Source organism: Macaca mulatta, chromosome 3, assembly GCF_049350105.2.
Source record: "Macaca mulatta isolate MMU2019108-1 chromosome 3, T2T-MMU8v2.0, whole genome shotgun sequence".
Taxonomy (NCBI): Eukaryota; Metazoa; Chordata; class Mammalia; order Primates; family Cercopithecidae; genus Macaca; species Macaca mulatta.
Window position 1 is genome coordinate 82,368,890 of NC_133408.1, and position 21,472 is coordinate 82,390,361.

The window sequence follows — 21,472 nt, forward strand, 5'->3', positions numbered from 1 at the left end:
ATGGCTTTAAAATCCTTGTTAAACTTATTTTATCATCTCTGTGATAGCATCTATTGATTGTTTATATTCATTAACTTTAAGATCTCCTGGGTTTTGGTGTTAGGAGTAATTATTGATTGACATTTTGGATATTATCTTATGAAACTCTGGATCTTATTGAAACCTTCTGTGTTAGCTGGATTTCTGACACCACACTGGCAGCACTGGGGAAAGGGGTTGCTAATATTACTTCCAGGTGTGGGTAAAAGTTTTACTGCCCCATCTTTCCTCCACTGAAATCCAAGGTAGGGAGTGCTTCTGTTTCCTTCTAGGTGTATTAAAGAAATATTTCTTAAAGTGTCTCCACTGATCACTGATACCTTACTGACTGAATAGGATAGAGCTGCCTTGCTCCTACTTCTCATGTTATCTCCACAGACACCATGGCAGTGTGAGAGGCAGGGTGGGAGTGTGTGGAGGGGAGCCTCACTACCACTGAGGGGTGGTGAAGGTCCTGGATCTCTATTAGGCCTTCTCTTCCGCGATTCTGGCAAGGAAGGGAAGGGGTGCCACATTACTGCCGGGTTAGGAGGAAGTTTAGACCCCCCACATGGTCTCCATCTACTCCTTGCGGGTCTAGGCTAGTGACCACTGAGCAGGAACGAACGTCCTGCCTCCCTACCTGGCCTTCTCCGACACCATCCCAGAAAATGACTGGAGCCTCTTGTTATAGTCAGCTGAGGCATTTGACATTGTTGCCATCAAAGGAGCTGGCACTACCATCTTTCTGCAGTTTGGCTGGAGTATAGAGGTTATAAACTAAAAGTTTTATGTTTTGTTAGGCTGCCCTTTTCCTGATCCTTAGGTTGAAGACAGCATTTTGTTTTCAGCCTTTCATCCACGTGCATTAGCATTTTTGGCATCTTGGCTTCTTTAGTTCCAAGTCTAAAATATATGAGAAAAAAGTAAAACTCACAGGCCTCACCACCATATCTTTCCTGGGTTCTTGAGATCCTGAAGTCCTTGGCCAGGCCGCCTTATTCTCTCCTACCGTAGTGTCTTCTTATGTTGGTTTTATATATGAAGTGCAGAGATTTTAGTTTTCCTTAGAAGAGAACAGGAAGAAGTATCTTCCTGCATCTGTACATAAACAGAAATCCTATTCTCTGCCTTTCAGTTGAAGTGTATAGATCATTTACATTTCACATGATTATTGATATGATTGGGTATAAATGTACGGTATTGCTATTTACTTTCTGTTTGTCTCATGTGTTTTTAATTCTCTTTTCCTCTTTTCTGCTTTGTTTCAAATTAATTGAATATTTCTAATAGTCCTTACTTTTTAGAACAATATTAAATTTACAGAAAAATTAAGAAGATAGTATAGTTGCTATATATTCTGTACCAACTTTCCTCCTATTAACATCTTAAATTAATATGATATATTTATTACAATTAATGAACAAATACTGATACATTATATTAACTAAGTCCATAGTTTATTTAGTTTTTGGGGGGGGTTACCAAGTGGTTGTTTTTTTTTTCCCCTGTTCTCAGATCCTGTCCAGGATATCACATTGCACTGTTGTCATGTCTCCTTAGGCTTCTTTAGGCTCTGACAGTTTCCCATAATTTCCTTGTTTCCATGACTTTGATGATTTTGAGAGATACTTGTCAAATATTTTGTAGGATTCCCCTCTACTAGAGTTTGTCTGATGTTTTTCTTATGATCAGAATGGAGATAGGATTTTAGGAAAATCACAGAAGCAAAATGGCATTTTTATCATATTATGTCAAAAGTGCATACTGCTAACATGACTTGTCACTGCCGATGCTGACCTTGAGCACTTGGCTAAGGCAGTGTTGATCAAGTTTCTTTACGTGTAAGCTTTTTCTTCATTGTTCTCCCCCTTCCCATGCCGCACTCTGGAAATAAGCTACTGTGCATTGGACACTTGCAAAGTGATGATTTATCACTTTTTTTTTACACCTTACGAGTAGAGTGTCTACATAAATTACTTATATATTTTTTCCCTTTTTGAGATATTTGTATCTTCTCCCTGTTTTTTGTTTTAGTCATTTATTTATATCAGAATATATGTTTATGAATTTTTTTTTATACTTTAGGTTATAATCCAATACAACTTTCTGTATCTGGTTGCGTGAATTGTTCTAGCTTTGACTGATTTCTCAATGACGTCTATTGTGATCTAAGAGCAGAATTTTTTATTTTAGTCTTTAAAACTTGCTCTTTAGTCTTTAAAACACAAGAGTGTTTTATAGCCCAGAATGTGGTTTATCTTGGTCATTGTTTCATGGGAACTTGAGAGGAATGAGTATGCTGCTGTTATTAGATAAACGCTCTATAGATATCAATTAGATCAAATTGATTGATGGTGCTGTCGGGTCAATTATATCCTTATTTTCTGCCTGTTTCATCAACTACTGAAAAAGGAGTGGTAAAATTACCAACTATTATAATGGATTTGTCTATTTCAACTTGTAATACTGTTACTTTTTTCTCCCATATTTTGATGACGTTGTTAAATACATGCACAAAATCTACGATTTGGGGACTATTTTGTACTTTCTGAGCTTGCTGGGTTTTTTTCCTTTTCTTTCCTGCATTTCGTGTCCCCTCTGGTCTTAATTGAGTATTTTGTATGACTCAATTTTCTCCCTTCTTTTAGTATATCAATTATATTTCTTTTAAAAAATGTGTTTAGCAGTTACTCCGCAGTTTGCAATATATATTTATAACCAAATTAAGTCACTCTCAAATAATACCATAATACTTCTTGGGTGGTACAGGTACTTTTAGCAGTGTACCCCCAAGCACTCCTTCCTGTCCCTTTTAACTTTGTTGTCATTCTTTTTTCTTATGTATATGCTATAATCACTTAATGCACTGTTACTATTAGTACTTTGAATAAACAGCTGCCTATTCAGTCAATTAAGAATGAGAATAATATAAAATTTAATTGTATAATCACTTATTCCTCCTTTGATGCTTTCCTTTCTTTATGTAGATCGAAGCTTCTGAGTAATATTATATTCCTTCTCTCTTTTAAAAGGAAAGTTCTTCTCCCTGAAGAACTCCTTTTAAAATGTCTTGGGGATTAGATCTACTGGCAATAAATTTCCTTAGTTTTTGTTTGAGGAGGTCCTTATTTCTCCTTAGTTTTTAATGAATCACTTTATAGGATGTAGAATTCAAGGTTGCAAGTTTGTTTTGTTTTGTTCAAGTATGAAATATTCCACTCCACTACCTTCTGGTTTACATGGTTTTTGATGAGAAGTCTGTTGTAATTCTTATCTTTGTTCATATATCTGTTAGGTGTTTTTACCCTCTCTGGCTACTCTCTTTGTCTTTGGTTTTCTACAGTTTAATTGTGATAGTTCTAGGTGTATTTACCTACACTTATGCATCATGTTTTATATTCTCTGAAATTCCTGGATCTGTGGTTTGGTGTCTGTCATTAATTTTGGAAAATTTGCACCCACTATTTCTTTAAATATATCTTCTGCTTCTTTTTCTGTCATCTCCTGATATTTCAGTAACACATGTTAAACCATTTGAAATTGTCCCAGAGTTCTTGGGTGTTGTGTTCCTTCTTAGTTTGTTTTCTGGTTTCCATTCTTTGAATTTAATTTTAGAAAGTTTCTTTTGACATAACCTTAAGCCCACTGATGCTCTCCTTGCTACGCCTGATCTATCGATGAGCCCATCAGAGACATTTTTCATTTCTGTTATGGGTTGTTTTGATTTCTAGTATTGTTTTATTATTTGTTAGAAATGCTATCTCTCTGCTTACATTACTCATTTGATTTTGTTTGTTTTTTGCTTTGGAGCCCTCAGCATAGCCATAGTTATTTTAAAATTTTTGTCTTATAATTCCAAAATCTCTGCCTGTATGAGGTTGATTCTGATGCTTGTTTGGTCCCCTCAGATAGTGTTTTATCTTGCCTTTTTAGCATATCTTATAATTTTTTTGTTGTTAGAAGCCAGACATCCTATGTCAGGTAACAGGAACTGAAGTAAGTAGTATTCTAGTGTGAAATTTAAATTAATCTAGCTCGCAGGTGGGTTGAATTTAATATTTACTGTATGTGTAAGCATCAGAGGCTTCATTTTTTCTAGTGTTCCTAAAGAGTCTAAGCTTTGCAGCCTTTTCATTTCCCATAGCACAGGGGAATTTATTATGAGAACACTTTCCCATTTTGCAGGACATAAGCTGTGAGTAGGCTATATTTCCATAACAATACAAAAGGAAGATATAGGAAGTTGCAGTCAATAGCTCAAACTTCAGCTCAAATATTCAGCAAGTGACCTCATGCAATAGACAATCCCCACGACAATTTCACCAATTTTTTGAAGCAATTATTAGTATTACTTCCTAGATAACAACATTCAGAATCAGACAAAAGTTTATGCCCTAAATGGCAGAGTCAAGCCCAATGAACTCCAAACCCCAAGTATTTCCCACTATACCAGGTTCCCCTCCACCCTGCTACCCTGAACCCTACCCATGTCCAGAGGCTGACTTCTACAGTCCTGTAAACTAGCTTTATCAAGTCCTGAAAATGCAACCAAGGAAAGGGACTGGAATTTCTCTCTCAGGGAGAGAAGACAATTGGATGGTGTGATTTTCCTGGGAGGCAGATGCCTTTAATATCTCTGCTGTTAATCATGATTGTATTTTGTTAACCAACCCAGATAGCCCACAGTGCTTTCTTCTCTATTATCTTCTTTGGCACACAGTTCCAAGAAAAATAATACTTCTACTGAAAAAAATAAGTATATGTGATTTTTATTACATGGTAAGAAAAAGGAGGGTTAAGCTAGCCCTAGAGAATAATTTTCATAATCCTTTCAATAATTCATCACTCCCTCCTAGATACAAGATATTTAAGCTGATAAACCAAGATTGTGTAATACTAATTTGCTCGATCCCAAGTAATGTATCATCTGTTTTTTCCACCCTTCTTCTTTAAAAAATGAGTTTAAAAAAAGGAGATTTGTAAAAGCAAAAAAAAAAAAAAAAAATTGTAGTTAACTTGTTGATTGTGTCCTTAAGTGAGTGTAAAGGATTCTTGTTTTACACTACAAAGCCATATCATTTTCCACAAGCACTGTCCTTTAACAGTTACTGACCTTTAAAATTGATCAGACAGAACATTTTCATCTGGCACAGAAGGGTATCAGTGATTTTCTTACCCTTTAGCCTTTCATGAAGTCAAAAGTAGAGACAGAGATTTGGGAGATGATAAAGGCCATCTGACAAAAGCATTATTCGGAGTTTGGCTGGACTATTAGAACAATATTCTTGTTTCTGGATCCATTTAAGTGATGATATAATTTACTTTTGAAGGTTGTGTTAAATATCAATACAACTTAGAGGCAAGAAGTGAGGTGAAATGTTTCAAAGCTAACAATGTCATCTACAATACGCAGAAGAAATAAAGGTGATGATGTGAGTAGATGCTTCATTTTTAGTCAACACTTTTAGTGTAACAGGGCACTAAATCTAAAGTCCAACTGACACACTACCTTTCAAGAGATGCCAAATTCTAAAGAAAATTTTAAAGTTATATATTTTAATGTGTTTTTAAATAATATATTTTAAAACTATTTTAAAATAACAAACTTTCTAAAATTATTACATGGTATTTTTCTAAAAATATGTTCTTTCCCAAGAATGGTTATTGGACTCTGAAATTTATACAGATGACATGAGTGAGAGTGCAGATGGAGAGAAGGACTTTACGTGAGGATTTCTTCAGAGAAAGTGCCACTACGACCTTTCCCCTCCCACTGAGACAGAGGTGAAAATGGGGTGTCTGCTCCCTTCACATCTCAAGAGAAAAGACTTAAGGTTGATAACCAGGATAACTTTGACATGGTGGCCAGTCATCCGTTTTGCCCAGGACTGCGGGGCTTCCTGAGACATGAGACTTTCTCAAAACTGAGAAAGTCTGGGTTTTGAGAAAGTCTGGGACAAAACAAGAGGATTTGGTCTCTTTCAAACTGGACTCTGGAGTTGAGGAAGAGCTCATGACACCAGTATCTGAGCCATGACATAACACCACCCAGTCATCGTGCTAGAGTCTATTTATTCTCCAAATCCCCTGAGCTATAACATGAGTCATTCTCCTCTCTTCAAACTTCTAATTCATCCTCCCGTCAGCTGATGACTAGCTCCCTATTTCACTGAGAAAATAACACAATAAGAAGAGAGCAGGCACAAGAACTTCCAGAAGCCTCCTCAACCATGTCTGAGCCACGTGCTCTGCATTCCTTCCTGTGGCCGAGGAGAAACTGTCTGTGGCCCCCACACTTGACTGTCATCTACTATTGCCTCTCCCCTAGTGAGGGATGCATGCCTGCAATTCTGCCCCCTCCCTATGTTGTTCCTTCTCACACTCTCTTCTAGGTAGTTCTAATCAGCATAAAAACATGTTGTTATCTTGCCCGTCTTAAAGCATGCACACATGCACACACGCACAATTTCCTTTTCACCCCAGTTACTTCTCATCTAAGGAACTTCTTGCCATTTTCTACTCTCACTGTGGCTTTTTCTCCCAATTGTTATTAACATTACAGTGAGGCTTTTGTCCCAACATGCTACCAAAACATTACTCTTGTGTAAGCTATTAGTAACCCTTACTTTGCTAAATCTAATGACCAAATCTGGGTCCTCATCTTCTGTGCCGTATTAGGTACATTTACTCATTCCTATCTCCTAAAAATATTTTCCTAATTGAGTTAGAGGAAAGCATGCCAATCTTACTAAAAACTCTACAGATAATAAGCACCTATTTTGTATGCAGTCCTATATTAATTAGTTTGAGAAATATATTTAGACCATAAAATATATTTTCTGCTGCCAACCTATAGACTCACTATGGATGCCTCCCTGGCAGCTCCTTTTCCTTCTGCTTTGCAGGAGAGGGAAAGCTTAACCTTGAAGATCAAACTACTACTAAATATTTTGGTCTGAGCACACTAACTTCTGAATCAAGAATCTCTCTTGCAAACTGAAGTTATGATGAAACTCCCTATTGCTTTCAAGGGACCAGAACATTTTTTTAAGCTTGCAAGAGTGGTTATACACCAGCTTGGGGAAAGCTTCTCACACTGAAAGAAATTTTAAAAGTAGATGACATATAAAAATAAAAGTGAAGTTTGACAGCATTTTATGTTATTCAACTTATTGCTCACAATCCCATTTATATTATTATAATAAAATAAGTGTAAATCCAGGAAATCGTGTGTTTAATACATGCCAGTGATGTCACACAAGGAACAATGCCTCTATTCACATTCCCCATTTCGAGTCCTGGCCTCGAAAACGTCTTTCTGTAGTAACAGGCAAGATCCCTCTAGACAGCATGCTCTGCCATAGCCTATGTTGTGTGCAATTATTGCTTTTACATTTGCTGACATTGTGGGTAGACTGTGATGCTTGATTTTTTTGTGTCAACTTGGGTAGGTCATGGTGCCTAGATGTTCAGCCAAGCATCAGTCTTGATGTTGCTGTGAAGGTATTTTTAGATATGATTAACATTTAAATCAGTAGACTTTGCATAAAGCAAATTGTCCTCCATAATGTGGATGGATAGGCCTTTTCAAGTCAGTTGAATCCATTAAAGACCCTATGAGCAAACATCGAAATTTCCGAAAGAAGGAATTCTGCTTCCAGACTGTAACATAGATACCCTCTGTTTCTCCAGCCTGCTGGCCTGTCCTGCAGATTTCCAACTCGCCAGCCCCCACAATCACATGAGCTAGTTATTAAAAATAACCCTTCACATTGGTTCTGTTTTTCTGGAGAACCCCAATTAGTACAGTAGTGCTGGTGGTTGTGTGTGGGGGTGTGAGTGAGATGTGTGCCTTTTATTAAAAGAAATTGAGGATTTTGCTATTAAAAGTAATGGTTAAAAACTGCAACTACTTTTGCACCAATGTGGTAAATGCCTGACAGAGATCAGGTTCCCTGGAATATAGTCTCTTAGCCAAAGATTTTGAAGAGGAAGTTTATTGGTGAATGCTGTTGGGATCAACAATCAAGGGGGTTGAAGTTGATAGAATTGGAAAAATGCAAGGTTTGTAATGCAATGTGGTCATAAGACAGAAGGCTCTAGGTCCAAAAGGGCCCCAGAGGCACCCTCGTAAAGCAAGGGGGAAGGCCTCTCTCTCCCCCACCGTCACTAGTCTTGGTAAATGTGTTCCCCTGGAGAGAGGCAGGGTCTTGGTCTCTCATTGGCTCAGGCAATGCCTGGAGAAGCACTGGCTGGGCTGTGCTCTTTCAGTACTGTTGGCAGTGTGGAGAATGAGTGTCGCATCGTAGATGCGGCTCTGGGACGTGCGCGCCACTATCCTCTGTAACATTTTAGGATTCCAGAGCTCCAGAGAAGACACAAATGTTTGCTGATATTTATTTAGCCATTTAGCCGAAACTTTAAAAAGTATTTTTTCAAATAATTTTGTACATACCAGATACTTAAAAAGATAGTACAGGGTTCACCTGTTTCCCTAATGTTAACATTTTGCATAAGCACATGCATTTATTGAAATGAAAACATTAACATTAATAAAATAGTAATAACTAAACTGCAGACTTTATTAACATTTCCCCAGGTGTCCCACAAATGCCTGTTATCTGTTTAGGGCAGTCAAGAATATTACATTACAAGTATTTGTTTTCTCAATCTTAGGAAAGACAAAATGCAACAGACAACTAAGGATGATGTTATTCAGGTAGTTGTAACAGGGAGAACACGCATCACTGAAGAGTCCGGTGTCTTAAAGGGGCAGGTAGACAGGTCGAGAGTGAGAATATGTGAGCTGGTAGGTAGATTTCTCCATCTTCATGCTTCTGGGAATACAGGGCTCAGGTGAAGCTCAGCAATGTCTGTCTCTCTTTATCTTTCATGACCTTGCATTTTTGAAGAGTACTGGTCAAGTATCTTGTAGGATGTTCCCAATTTGGGTTTGTCTGGTGTTTGCTCATCATTAGACTGGGGTTACCGATTTTGGAGAGGAGCGATATGCACATGAAATGCCCTTCTCATCATATCATTAGCAGTACATGGTACCAACAGGTCTGATTCCTGGTGATGATGACCCTGGGCACCTGGTTAAGGTGGTGTCTGCCAGGTTTCTTCACTCTGATGTTACCATGGTTTCCTTCCTTAGGTACTTTTTCGAAATATCAATTGTGTTCCAGGTGCCATGTAGGCTCTGAAGCTTCAGATTAGAATGACATCTGCTTGTTGCATCCAAATAATTCGTACAGTCCCACAGGGAAACAGTCAGATGTGCAAAGTGGGGGTGGGAAGAACAGTCTCAATGGGGATAGAGTTTTCTCAGCCCTAGATTCCCAATGGAATCGCAGCCTTAAAGAGCGGGAAAATCAGTTGCAGATCTGACCCTATGCATAAAAGGAGTTAGATTTGTATCATGAGAAAAAGAGCAAGAACCATGTCCAGGAAGTCAGGTACATTCTACATTCCTTTTCCCCTTCCTGCTCCTTAAACAAGCATTCTCTAGGCTGCGTCATTGTTAGTTTCTAAATGTTTGTCCAATCCATTTTTCTTTCCCAATCGATTACCTTAGTTCTCTCCCTCTCCGGTCCCACCTCTGTAGAACATACGGAATGTTCTTTGTAAAGCATACCCTCCCCCACCCCAAATATTCTTCCCAATGTCACCACACAGACTGATCTGGTTCCACTTTTATATAACAGAGTCATGAGTTGTTTGTCAGTTGCCATGGACCCCCATGTTGAAGGCCATGAAACTGGAGCATGCCCAAAAAAACAAGGCACAAGTGCAACCTAAGTGGTCAGGCAGAGGAATGGGACTGAATTAAGAAGCCAACACGGTACACCAGCATCCAGGATCCAATCAGATCTAGCCTGGCATCTCTCCATGGCAGAATCCGGTCAGATCATGCCTCCCAACAAAACCTAATTGCAAGATCCAATCAGATAGCACCTCATTACCTGTGCTCATAAAGCTCCAAACCCAGCTCAGAGAGACAGAGCTGAGCATTTCCTGCTGTCTTCTGTCCAAACAGCAATCAAACATTCTTGCTGCAAAAACTCAGTGCTTGGGTGTTTGACTTTCCGTTGTGTAGGCAAATTGATCCAGTTTGGTTCAGTGACACTAAAACCCACTAGACAGAATTCCATCTTCCTGACAAAATGCCTAAGTCCTTCACGCCCTTCTAGCCCCTCAGCCCACTACCCTGACTCTCATCCCCCTCTCTCCACTCCAGGGACTCTGCATTACTATGATATCCTCTCTGTCGAAGCACCTCACCTCCCAGACATTCACCGTTTCATTCCTGCCAGTGGCTGCCTTCCACAAACCCTCTTCTCTGGACTAACTCCTGTGTCTCTTTTAAGACCCTCCATCTGGGCTGCTGAATGGGTCTCCTGGATTCCCTGGGGCACTTCCTCTGCTCATTCCCTGGGTCATTGTACCAGGTGTTGGCTGTGGGGATGCACGCCTCTGTGGTTCATCAATCCTGTGACAGGAAGGACAAGTCACTCAACCTCTCTGCGCTTCAGATTTCTCATCTAAGCCATAACGAAAATGATAGCATGTACTTTTGACAGTGTTTAGCAGAGAGCCTGGCACATACTAAGCAGTAGTAGCTTATTATTACCCCAGTGTCACTGCTGCCACTGCTGTTAGTTTCTGTGACAGGCTCCCACACTGGGCTGTGGAATCCCATAGAGTAGTACCTATGCCAGTATCTTCTTTGAATTCCATGAAAAAACACGGTTCCCACTACATGTTGGCTTTCAATAAATATGTAAGGAAGAAAGACGAAAGAAGGAAAAAAGTTAACTCCGTATTCTTTTTGTAACACTTTCAAACCAATGTTTCTTATATGCCTAGTACAGACTACTTATACAATCAATGTCTTGTAAAAATGTAAATCACTAATAATCAGTGTTGATGAAGGCTAAAAATATTCAGATAGGTCCAACCTAAAATATTACTGGATTTAAGGGAAAGAATCAGAATAGAAATAATTACTAAACTCTGTTTTCCTTTAACAATGTCTTTCCATAAACATTTATTTTAAAAATAATGAGGCAGTGGAAGAACTTCTGAGTGGAAAAAGCTCCGCTAAGCCAGAAATGCCAAAAGATTTCTAAATTCTAGACCTTGTCCCAAGAAATGCCTTAATCACTGTGAAATAAGTTCTTGGAAAATGCCTAATATCCATCCAGACACATTCCTTGATGCTAAGAATGACTTCAGGTTCCCGTCTGACCTTTAGTCTAGGGTTCCCTATGGAGAACAGCTGCACAGTGATCCCTGAGTTGTCAACCAGGATGAGCAGGTTGTTGGAATCAGTGTCACCCACGTCCTGCTGGTCAGTGAGCCCAGTGTAGGGAAAGTGGGCTCAAAGAGTCGTGCATCACAGGGCTCAGGTCTTTGCTAAAAGATATTTTGCTTTGCAGAAAAATTCACTTCATAATGCAATTAAGTAAGAAATTACATAGTACATTTAAAATATATTTTAGTTTTTGTGTATTTGATTTCTGCAGAAAATGTTGGAGTTGGGAATTTCCAATTCAACCCTATCAATATCATTTTTCTTTATATCTTCTAAAAAAAGAATGGGATACATATGCAGAACGTGCAGGTTTGTTACATAGGTATACAAGTGTCATGGTGGTTTGCTACCTATTGACCCATCCTCTAAGTTCCTTCCCCTCACCCCCCACCCCTCAACAGGTCCTGATGTGTGTTGTTCCCCTCTCTGTGTCCATATGTTTTCAGTGTTCAACTCCCAATTATGAGTGAGAACATGCAGTGTTTGATTTTCTGTCCCTGTGTTAGTTTGCTGAGGAGGATGGCTTCTAGCTTTATCCATGTCCCTGCAAAGAACATGATCTCATTCCTTTTTAGGGCTGCATAGTATTCCATGGTGTACATGTACCACATTTTCTTTATCCAGTCTATCATTGATGGGCATTTGGGTTGGTTCCATATCTTTGCTATTGTAAATAGTGCTGCGATAAACATACATGTGCATGTATCTTTATAGTAGCATGATTTCTATTCCTTTGGGTATATACCCAGTAATGGCATTACTGAGTCAAATGGTATTTCTGGTTCTAGATCCTTGAGGAATAGTCACGCTGTCTTCCACAATCAACCCTATCAATATTTACTAGGTAGTTATCAACAACATCATACTCGTCACATTATCCCTCACTTTAACAACAATTTTCTCTAGCATCGAAGTATTAACATGGTACCAATATTTTCCACCTTTCCACCATTTTTTTGCTTTCTTCTGTCATGAACCCCTTGAAAGAATTGTTTATAGTATCTGCCTCTGATATTTGTCCTTCCCTTCTTCCATTCCATCATTCCAGGTGTCCTTCCTTTCAGTGAAAATGTTCTCATCAGGGTCACTAATAAATTTCACTTGATCAAAACTAATGGGAAATTTGCAGTGTTCACTATACAGGCCTTTCAGCAGCATTTGACACAGATTTTGTCATCATATTTTTTAAAAAGGCCCTGTGGGCTCGGCTGTCATCACATCACTCCCTCTGGTTTTCCTCCTGTGTTGTTCCTTCTTCTCCCCAGTTCCCAGAAAATTTCTGGCTCAGTCTTATTCTCTCATTCTCACTGCACTCACTCCTCTGAAGCTGCACTATGTGCTGATAGCTTCCTAATGTTTATGTCTCCTGTCCCAACATTTCTTCTGCACGGGACTAGCATGCACAACTGCCTCTCGACTTCTATGCATTTAGATACCAGCTATCCAGCCTTGACATCCCCAAAACTGAACACTTGTTTCCCCAAACCCCTCAAGCATGTTCCTACCTCTAGGTCCTGAGATGGTAAATGGCTTTCCCCAGGTGATGATATTGAGAGCTTTGGATCCTCAGGACTCTTCTTCTTCTCTAGTTCCTGATGCCCTCAGCCACTGCCACCATCAGCCTCCTAGTAGGACCCATCTTCGCTCCCTGGGTGGCTGCAAGTTTCTGGGTCTGGGCTCCCATGCCCATCTTTCCCCTCAACTCACTTCACAACAACAACTTCTCAATGGTTTTCCATCATGATTGGAACGAAACCTAGCTTGGTCATTTGTGTCTTTTAGAATATTTCTAGCCCAGATGCGGTAGCTCACACCTGTAATCCCAGCACTTTGGGAGGCCAAGGCGGGCAAATCGCCTGAGGTCAGGAGTTCAAAAGCAGCCTGGCCAACATGGTGAAACCCCACTTCGACTAAAAATACAAACAAAAAAAAAAATACCTGGTCATGGTGGTGGGCACCTGTAATCTCAGCTACTCAGGAGGCTGAGGCGAGAGAATCGCTTGAACCCTGGGGGTGAAGGTTTCATTGAGCCCAGACAGTGCCATTGCACTCCAGCCTATGGGCGCCTGCCACCATGCCTGGCTAATTTTTGTATTTTTTAGTAGAGACGGGGTTTCACCATGTTGGTCAGGCTGGTCTCAAACTCCTGACCTCAGGTGGAAAAAAAAATTATCTATTTTAATAGCTAGTGTGTCAAATGTATTGACATAAAGTTTTCCCAATATTCCCTATTTTCCTTTCTGTCTGTAGGATCTCTGGAGGTGCCCCTTTTTCACCTCTCTCTCTCCTCCCTCCCCTCTTCCCTGTCTCCTGCCCCTACTTCCTCTCAGCTAGAGATTTATCAATGTTATTCATCTTTTCAAAGAATCATCTTTTGGTTTCTCTGAACTTCTCCGGTGTCTGTTGTTAAATAAAGCTGGTTCTTACTGAGGGGAGGGGGATTCTGGAATCTGCTTTTCACAATCCCCCAAGGGTTGACCCAGAGCACCTGGCCTCCTGTGCTCTGTCCGTGGCTGGCTGACTGGCTGGCCATTGCCCTTGCCCAGCACACATATTCGCAGCTCCACATATTTATCTTGGTCACTCCATGAAAATCACCATGCAAATTTTATTATGTGAAAAAATAAATATGAAAAGACTTTTCAACTAGTAAAATACAACTAAATATCAAGGGTGATCATGCTCTGCAAACTGGAAAGCCTCTTTCAGTCATTTCCTAGAACTCTTCAAGATTCATTTCAAATGTCACCCCATCTACCTGTCCTTCCCAGATTTGAGCAATCAAAGGTGATTTTTTTTCCTCCTTGGAACTGATAGGGCCTCCCGATTTTGAGTCTCTGGATGGTGCTTTGATATTCTGCAGCTCTGCTTCATGTCCCTGATAGGCTGGGTGTGGCCTGAAGGCAGATCATTTTCACAGGAGTAGGTTAAGTTGCCTGGCACATGCCAGGTTGCAAAACAGAACAAAGGAAAGAAAAAAATAAATCAGTCATCAATCTACCAAAGCTTTCTCAGCTTTGTCATTTACAATCTCTGCAACCCTGAGCACACTCATCAAACTTTTTGTGCCTCGGTCTCCTCGTTTGTAAAATAGTCACCTGTACCCACTGGCAAGGTGGTCAGGAGGACTATAAATTAAGATTTGAAAGCCCCAATGCTGGTCTGACAGGGAGTTCGCATTCCGACAACGGAGCTCTGCTTTAATAAGCCACAATAATCCACAATTTTGACTACCACTCATTGAGTTAAAACAGTTTTCCTAGGAATATGGTTTCCTCCAATCATGCTGCTCCGTCCAGTCCAGCTGTTCCCGTTAGGTGCCTGAGTCAGCGTTAGAGGTGTGGATACAGCACAGAAGCCTGGGTTCTGGAGTCAGAGCCCTGGGTTTAATTACAACTTGGTCTCCCTCTTTCTGGAATGATACTTTCAGGAAAATTAAGATGATGAACACTTCTTTGCAGTGTTCCCAGCACCTTCTCCCTCTTGTCTTCTGAGAGCTTATATACCTGTTTGAAGCTCTGCCTCCAACCTACCTGTGCTTCCTCCCCTCTTCCCTCCCACCTCAGAGATGGCTCCCTTGTCCTCTACAAAGCAGACTCCAACCTGGAGACAGGCTTCATGCAGACTCGTTGGCTGTATGTGTAAGGAATTCATGTAGGTGACCTCAAGGGCTTGGGTTTAGAAACATTTGTGAGGGCACCCCTGGCACTGAGGTTTAACCACCCCTGCAGGAACTGACCTTGGAGAGTGGGAGGGTGTGCAGGACCATCACTCAGGACCCTGGGTGGCTCCGGGGCTTTTACTTGTCTTTTCAGTGCAGGAGTCTGTGATGCCTTAACCAAGTTACTCACCACTAACAATGCTTAATGACTTCCTCAGTCCTTATTTCTATTTTTGATTCTTACTAATTTTCCAGAGAGAGAGAGACTAATTGGCCAAATTTCTGCCATCTGTACATAGGCAGAAGTCCAATTATCTGTGTGGACAGCTCTGCCCACTCCAAAGTCCCTTGGTATGCAAACATCTCTTCCCAGAAATGTGACCTCTTTTAGGGAGATTTCCACAAGCCCAGAGGCACCATTAATCTCCCTTGGCTTTGGGCATGGACTTCACCCCCCCTTGTCACGTCATTGAACTGTAACTCATGGCCTGATGCCTCCTTCTCCACCATTGAGCCTCTGGCTGTTGCAGGTCTTATTCGTAAATGCTGCATTCATAAACAGAGCAGCATCTTCAGCAACGTTCTTCAGTCAATGGGCAATCTTGGAAGCCTCAGTCTTTTTGCTCCCATAGTGTTTAGAGAGACCCCATTGCATCCAACTCTTTTATTTAAGTGCAATATGAAAAAGTGAGCTGTTTTCCTGCCTGTAGAGAATGAGAGGGAGAGATCAAAGAATAGCTGGAAAAAGGGTATTTAAGAGATGTTGACAGTAAACTACACCCCCCTATTCCATCATATCCTCATCCTGTGGGCTGACGTTGAAGGATGAAGAAATCCCCACAGGGCCAGGGTTTGGGGAACGGGGCATATCACACGTCTTCTGAGAGCTGCATCTATATCCCTCCCACTCCCCATTGTTTCCAACTATTTCAGTAGTAACAATAAAATTCATTTTTTTGAGCCTCAGATAATCTATAGGGTGCTAAAATTGTAAAAGGATATTCCAAGAATAGTGAGCTGAAAGGTTCTAATTAATCGCGGGATAACTGTTCTATATTAAAACCTGGCATTTTTTAGAAAAAAAAACGATAATTGCAACAGATGAATGAAACATGTTAATTAAGTGTGAGGCAATGGAAATACTGACACAGCTGTTACAGAAGAGCAACTTCCTTAGAGAGCGATAGGAAACTCGGGATTTGTAGACAAAAAAGTCATTGTTTCCCACACACATGGAAATCTTGAAAAGTTAAAGTCCGATAAAAAGATCGTGACACAGAGTTTTAAAAAGGATGCAAAACCAAAACAGCAAAAGTGTATGCAATATTTTAACAGACATATATAACAAGCAATATTTGTTTTCCTATGAAATACAGAGGACAATAGTAACAAATTTGAACGACAGGAAGAAAGGGATGTTTCAAAGACAGTAGACTATATTAAAGGCAAAATCCCCATCAAAATATGTGATGGACCCCATGGAGAGGCTGGTAGCAGTGGCTTTTCACATGGATCTGAAAAAGGCAGACAAAAATTGTCAATGTGAACCCAATCAAGAAATCAAATAGTGGGATGGTCCAGATCCACCTGGAATACAGTAGCCTCTTCCTGTTACAAATCTCTTACCAATTCAGTGTTGTCTTTCTGGAGATGGCCACACTGTGGTTCATCCTACACACAAGTTGTGAATATTTCTCTGAGAGACTTAACCTCTCAGACCTGATGCAGTCACCCCTCAGATCCAGCAAAGCAACAATTTTCCTTAGGAAACAGATTTCCTAAATTTCTTTTTTTTCCACGTCTGGTACTTTATTTCCAAAATTCTTCCTTTTTGCAATATTCAGTTGAAGGATCATCTCTTGCCTCAGTGTCGACAGTGAATCCGAAGGCTTGTGGCTAGGAGTACCCCAGTGGGGTGGCTGAGAATGTGTCCTAGGCAAGCAGCCCTGCTGGCCAGCTGGCCACAGCCCTGCTTCCCCTCTCAGTGTGTAGCCCGGCAGGTGACTGACCCTCTGGGCACCTCAGCTATCACATATATAAAACAGGGATGAGAATGGCAGCTTCCCACTGCATCCTGTGGTTTATGAGGATTACGTGAATTAACACCTTGCCAACATTAGGAAAGGATGAATGGTTACTGCACTGATGATAAAGATTTTTACCTACCTAACAGGCCACTAGATCAGAAGTAGACCATGAATTCTAATTCTCTTCCACGAATCAGGATTTACGCATAAAAACCTGACTACCAAAGGGAGAAGGTGGCAAGCAGAGGCAGGAGGACAAATGTGAGAGTGCGGATTCCCAGACTGGGAAGATTGATTAGATTTTCCACCAACTTCTTCCATTGCATTACTTAGATTATTTAGTTCATTAAAAAGAACACGGCTGGGTGCAGTGGCTCACGCCTGTAATCCCAGCACTTTGGGAGGCTGAGGCGGGTGGATCACGAGGTCAAGGGATCGAGACTATCCTGGCCAACATGGTGAAACCCCGTCTCTACTAAAAACACAAAAATTAGCTGGGTGTAGTGGCATGAGCCTGTAGTCCCAGCTGCTCAGGAGGCTGAGGCAGGAGAATTGCTTGAACCTGGGAGGCAGAGGTTGCAGTGAGCCGAAGATGGCGCCACTGCACTCCAGCCTGGGTGACAGAGTCAGACCGTCTCAAAAAAAAAAAAAAAGAAAGAAAGAAAAAAAAAAGAACACTGTACTCATAATGTATGAAGCTCACTCCGAGGAAGAGACAGGTTCGGGAGTCACAGCTTGGCCCATTCCCACTCTGTGTTGGGACTGTGGGGGCCTACAGTGAGCACTGAGAACGGAGAAGGCTGAGCTCGGATATGGCCATGGTGTCCAGTGCTGATGCTGTGTTAGTACAGGGTCTCAGGGGAAGCAAACCAAGACACAGTCCCCTCCCCATTGGGGAGAAAAAGACAATAAAGAATAATTGCACAGACCTGTTAGGTCACAACTGTGATGTGAGCCTACAAGAAGAGAACATAGTTCACTTGGAGCATTAACAGTGTCTAATCTTGTTGGAAATATCTAGTGAAAAGGCCAGAGTCTGGGGTAAAAAAAAGAGCAGGAGTTATTGCTGGCCCCGAAAGCTGAAGATGAATCAGGGTGCCTCATGAGAACATGACAGAGTGGACTCAATGTCACATCCATGAAGAGGCACAAGGTGAGAGGTGAGGACAGGGCTGTGCTCATCCACTCCTAACCCTGTTGATATGTGTTCCCATGGTGGAGAAGATTCCAGAGTCCCAGGCACCTCAGCTGAGTCTGGGTATAGCAGGCAAAACCAGCCATTCAGTGACTAAGGAATTGTCTAGATGTTTCTGAATAGTATAGTAATGCTTTCCACACATTTTTTTCCCACAATGGAAAATGAACTTTTGTTCCCACCTGCAGCATCACACTGCAGAGTCCACTCGGAAGTCTGGAGCGGGTGGGCGGGAGCAGCGCGCGCTGCGAACCTGGAAGCCAGAGCCCTGCATTATGCCGCGGGAGCTCTCCAGAGACTGTGCCTGTGAATGGGGCTTTTGTTCCCGCTGCAGGCCCTGGTCCCAGCCATTCATGGGCTCAGTAAATGAGGAAAGGTGGGGAAGACCTGCCCTCGTGGATACGTCCTCACCACCTGTTGGCACAAAGGGTTCTTTCTAAAATCCTCTTACGTAAGAGGCTGTGTTGGCTCGGAGCGCTCCCAGACATTCACAGGAAGGTCAGATAACAAGAGCCACTCAGTCAATGGGGCTCTGATTGGAGAACAATGCTGCTGCAATTGTGTTTGTTAGAGAAGACTTTGAATGCAGCCTGGAGTCTCTTGTTCTGCTCCTAACAACATCCTTTCTCTGCTGCTGGGTGAAGCAGGTTGCCTTGTTCTGAGTGAGACCCAGTGGGTCTTTGTCCTGAAGCCTCATTTAGGAGCCCCAGATGCCCTCTTTTGTGAGCCCCAGGAGGCTGTTCTTACACACACGGAGGGAGAATAAAGGCCTAGGAGGCTGCTCGTACAGCCTGTGTGTGCTGGGCTCCTCCACCATGACTTGATGCCTAAGAACTTCTCCTCTGGGGCACTCTTGATCTCTCTCTGTCTCTCTTTTTCTGTTTATCTCTGTCTCTATCTCTATGTCTCTCTCTGTCTCTATCTCTTTGACTGTCCATCTCTCTGTCTCTCTGTCTTTTTATCTCTGTCTCTATCTCTTGTCACTCTTTGTCTCTCTGTCTGTCTCTCTGTCTCTATCTCTATCTGTCTGTCTCTGTCTCTCTCTCTTATCTCTCTCTGTCCTTATCTATCTCCATGTCTCTATCTCTTGTCTGTCTCCGTCTCTGTCTGTCTCTCTTTTTTTTCATTCCCCTTCTCACCAGGAAAGAATCTCTAGAAAATTTCTTAGAATCTCTCTCCAAGCAAAGGCCAAGAAACCCTTCCTTAGGCTCTGGAAGAAAATGCACTCTGGCTGTGGAAGTCCCAGCTCTAGCAGTGCCCCGGGCTGGCATCCTGTAGGAAAGGGTTAGCTCAGATGGTGAAGAGCAAAGAAGAATATGCTTGGTGGAAGAGGTGGAACTGAATCCTCCCCACACCACTTACTGGGCAAGCCCCAGTTTCTTTATTTATGGGATGAGAATCAAATCACCACAGGATATTCGTGAGAGTTACCTTACCTCTGAAGGTGAAATGCTTGGTGAGAATATCACTGCTAGTATCTACGTGTAATGAAGTTTCAACATTATTAGCAACCGGGACTAAGAAGTCCTCAAAACAAAATTAATCATGCTTAGAAATTCAGCATTGAAGGAAGAATACTGTCTCCTGGAACTATTGGTCTATGTAATTAAAATTAAAAAAGATGTGGGCTTTTCCCTGTAAAGGGGGAAAAAAGACTTCTGAGAACATTGGTTGAGCACAATCTTTTGGTCAGTCTGTATCAGAGACCCAACTCTCAGGCCAAGGGGCAGCTCAGGTGCAGAGAGCCAGCACTACACAGGGCAGCAGATGTGCCAGGCACCTGGAAGGAAAGGGGTCACAGGCTAGAAACTCAGGAAGATCATGCAGAGAATGAGATGGAGTCTATGGAAGAGGAGATGCAGTCTCAGCATTGGACACAAGAAACTGTGCCTGAACAGGGGAGAGCAAGGCTATAGAAGAGAAGACGATGCCCAGGAAGAGCATGTTACAGGCCCAGGAAAACAACAACCCAAGGAAGGACAGAGGGGGAGACTAGGTCTCACAGGGTCCACAGCAGCCCATTGTCTGGAGAGATGCAGCACAACCATCTCGGGTCCTGTGCTGGGGACAGGATCTGCCCAGAGGTCTCGTTTCTGCTCTGGCCCCAGTACATCTGGATATACCCTTTCACCCACCAGTGGTTGGAAGTTGCCTGGTGTCAGTGGTAATACACAGGCAGAAACAATTCTGATCACCAACTCACAGTATCCTATTTTATTTTAATGTTCTAGCTATGGAGAAAGGGAGAAAATCTGCCTCCCGGGTTCAAGGGATTTTCCTGCCTCAGCTTCCCAAGTAGTTGGGATTACAGGTGCCACACCACTATGCCTGGCTAATTTTTGTGTTTTTTGTAGAGACAGGATTTCATCATGTTGTCCAGGCTTGTCTCAACCTCCTGACCTCAGGTGATCCGCCCGTCTCAGCCTCCCAAAGTGCTGGCATTATAGGCATGAGCCACTGCGCTGGATCTGTACTTTTCAAATACTAAGCAACCAATCCAGAGCCCATAGCTCCAACTACCTCCTTATGGCTCTCACACTCCGACCACTGTCCTCCTACCCTAAACACCCAAGGACCTGGTGTCAGACCATGAGGCACAGCCCGTCTGCCCCAGCACTCTGAAATAATTCAAACCAGCCAATTCTAGGCCTTCCCACCCTGCCCTACCTGTTCCTTCCCATGAAAACCACAATGAAAGCTCTTGTCCACACTTTCCCCGCTCCTTCTGCCTCCTGAGTGACTCTAGTACTTCTCATGTGGCCCTGCATGGCATGGTATGTCCCCTTCTCTTAGGAACTGTGAGTAACAAACTATCTCCCACTGGAAAACATCTCCTGAGCTGCTGGCCTCAGTGTCCTTGAATTGTAATAAACTCCACATTGCAAAACACGGACAAGGCAGGAAACCTCTAAGTTTCACCTCTCCAACTCTGTCTTCAGACCAGCTACTGGGTGTTGACTGGCACAAACAGCCATTGAGGTCTGCCCAGCCCACTGCCTCAGGCCTGTGTCCCATCTGCCTTCACCCTTCTCACCTCCCCGTTGGGAGCAGACCCCTCCTGGCCTTCCCGGCTTCCCCAGCATTCCCCTCAATGCATCCTCAGCCCTGCAGAGGGGCTCTGACACCATGGCTTCTCTTTCTTTAGTTCAATATCTGGTTCCTGAATCATTTGCCTTCTGAAAGTGCTCACTGGTTGCAAAAGGAAAGAACAACAGCAAGAATTATCATAGGAAACCTTGAAAATGACTGAC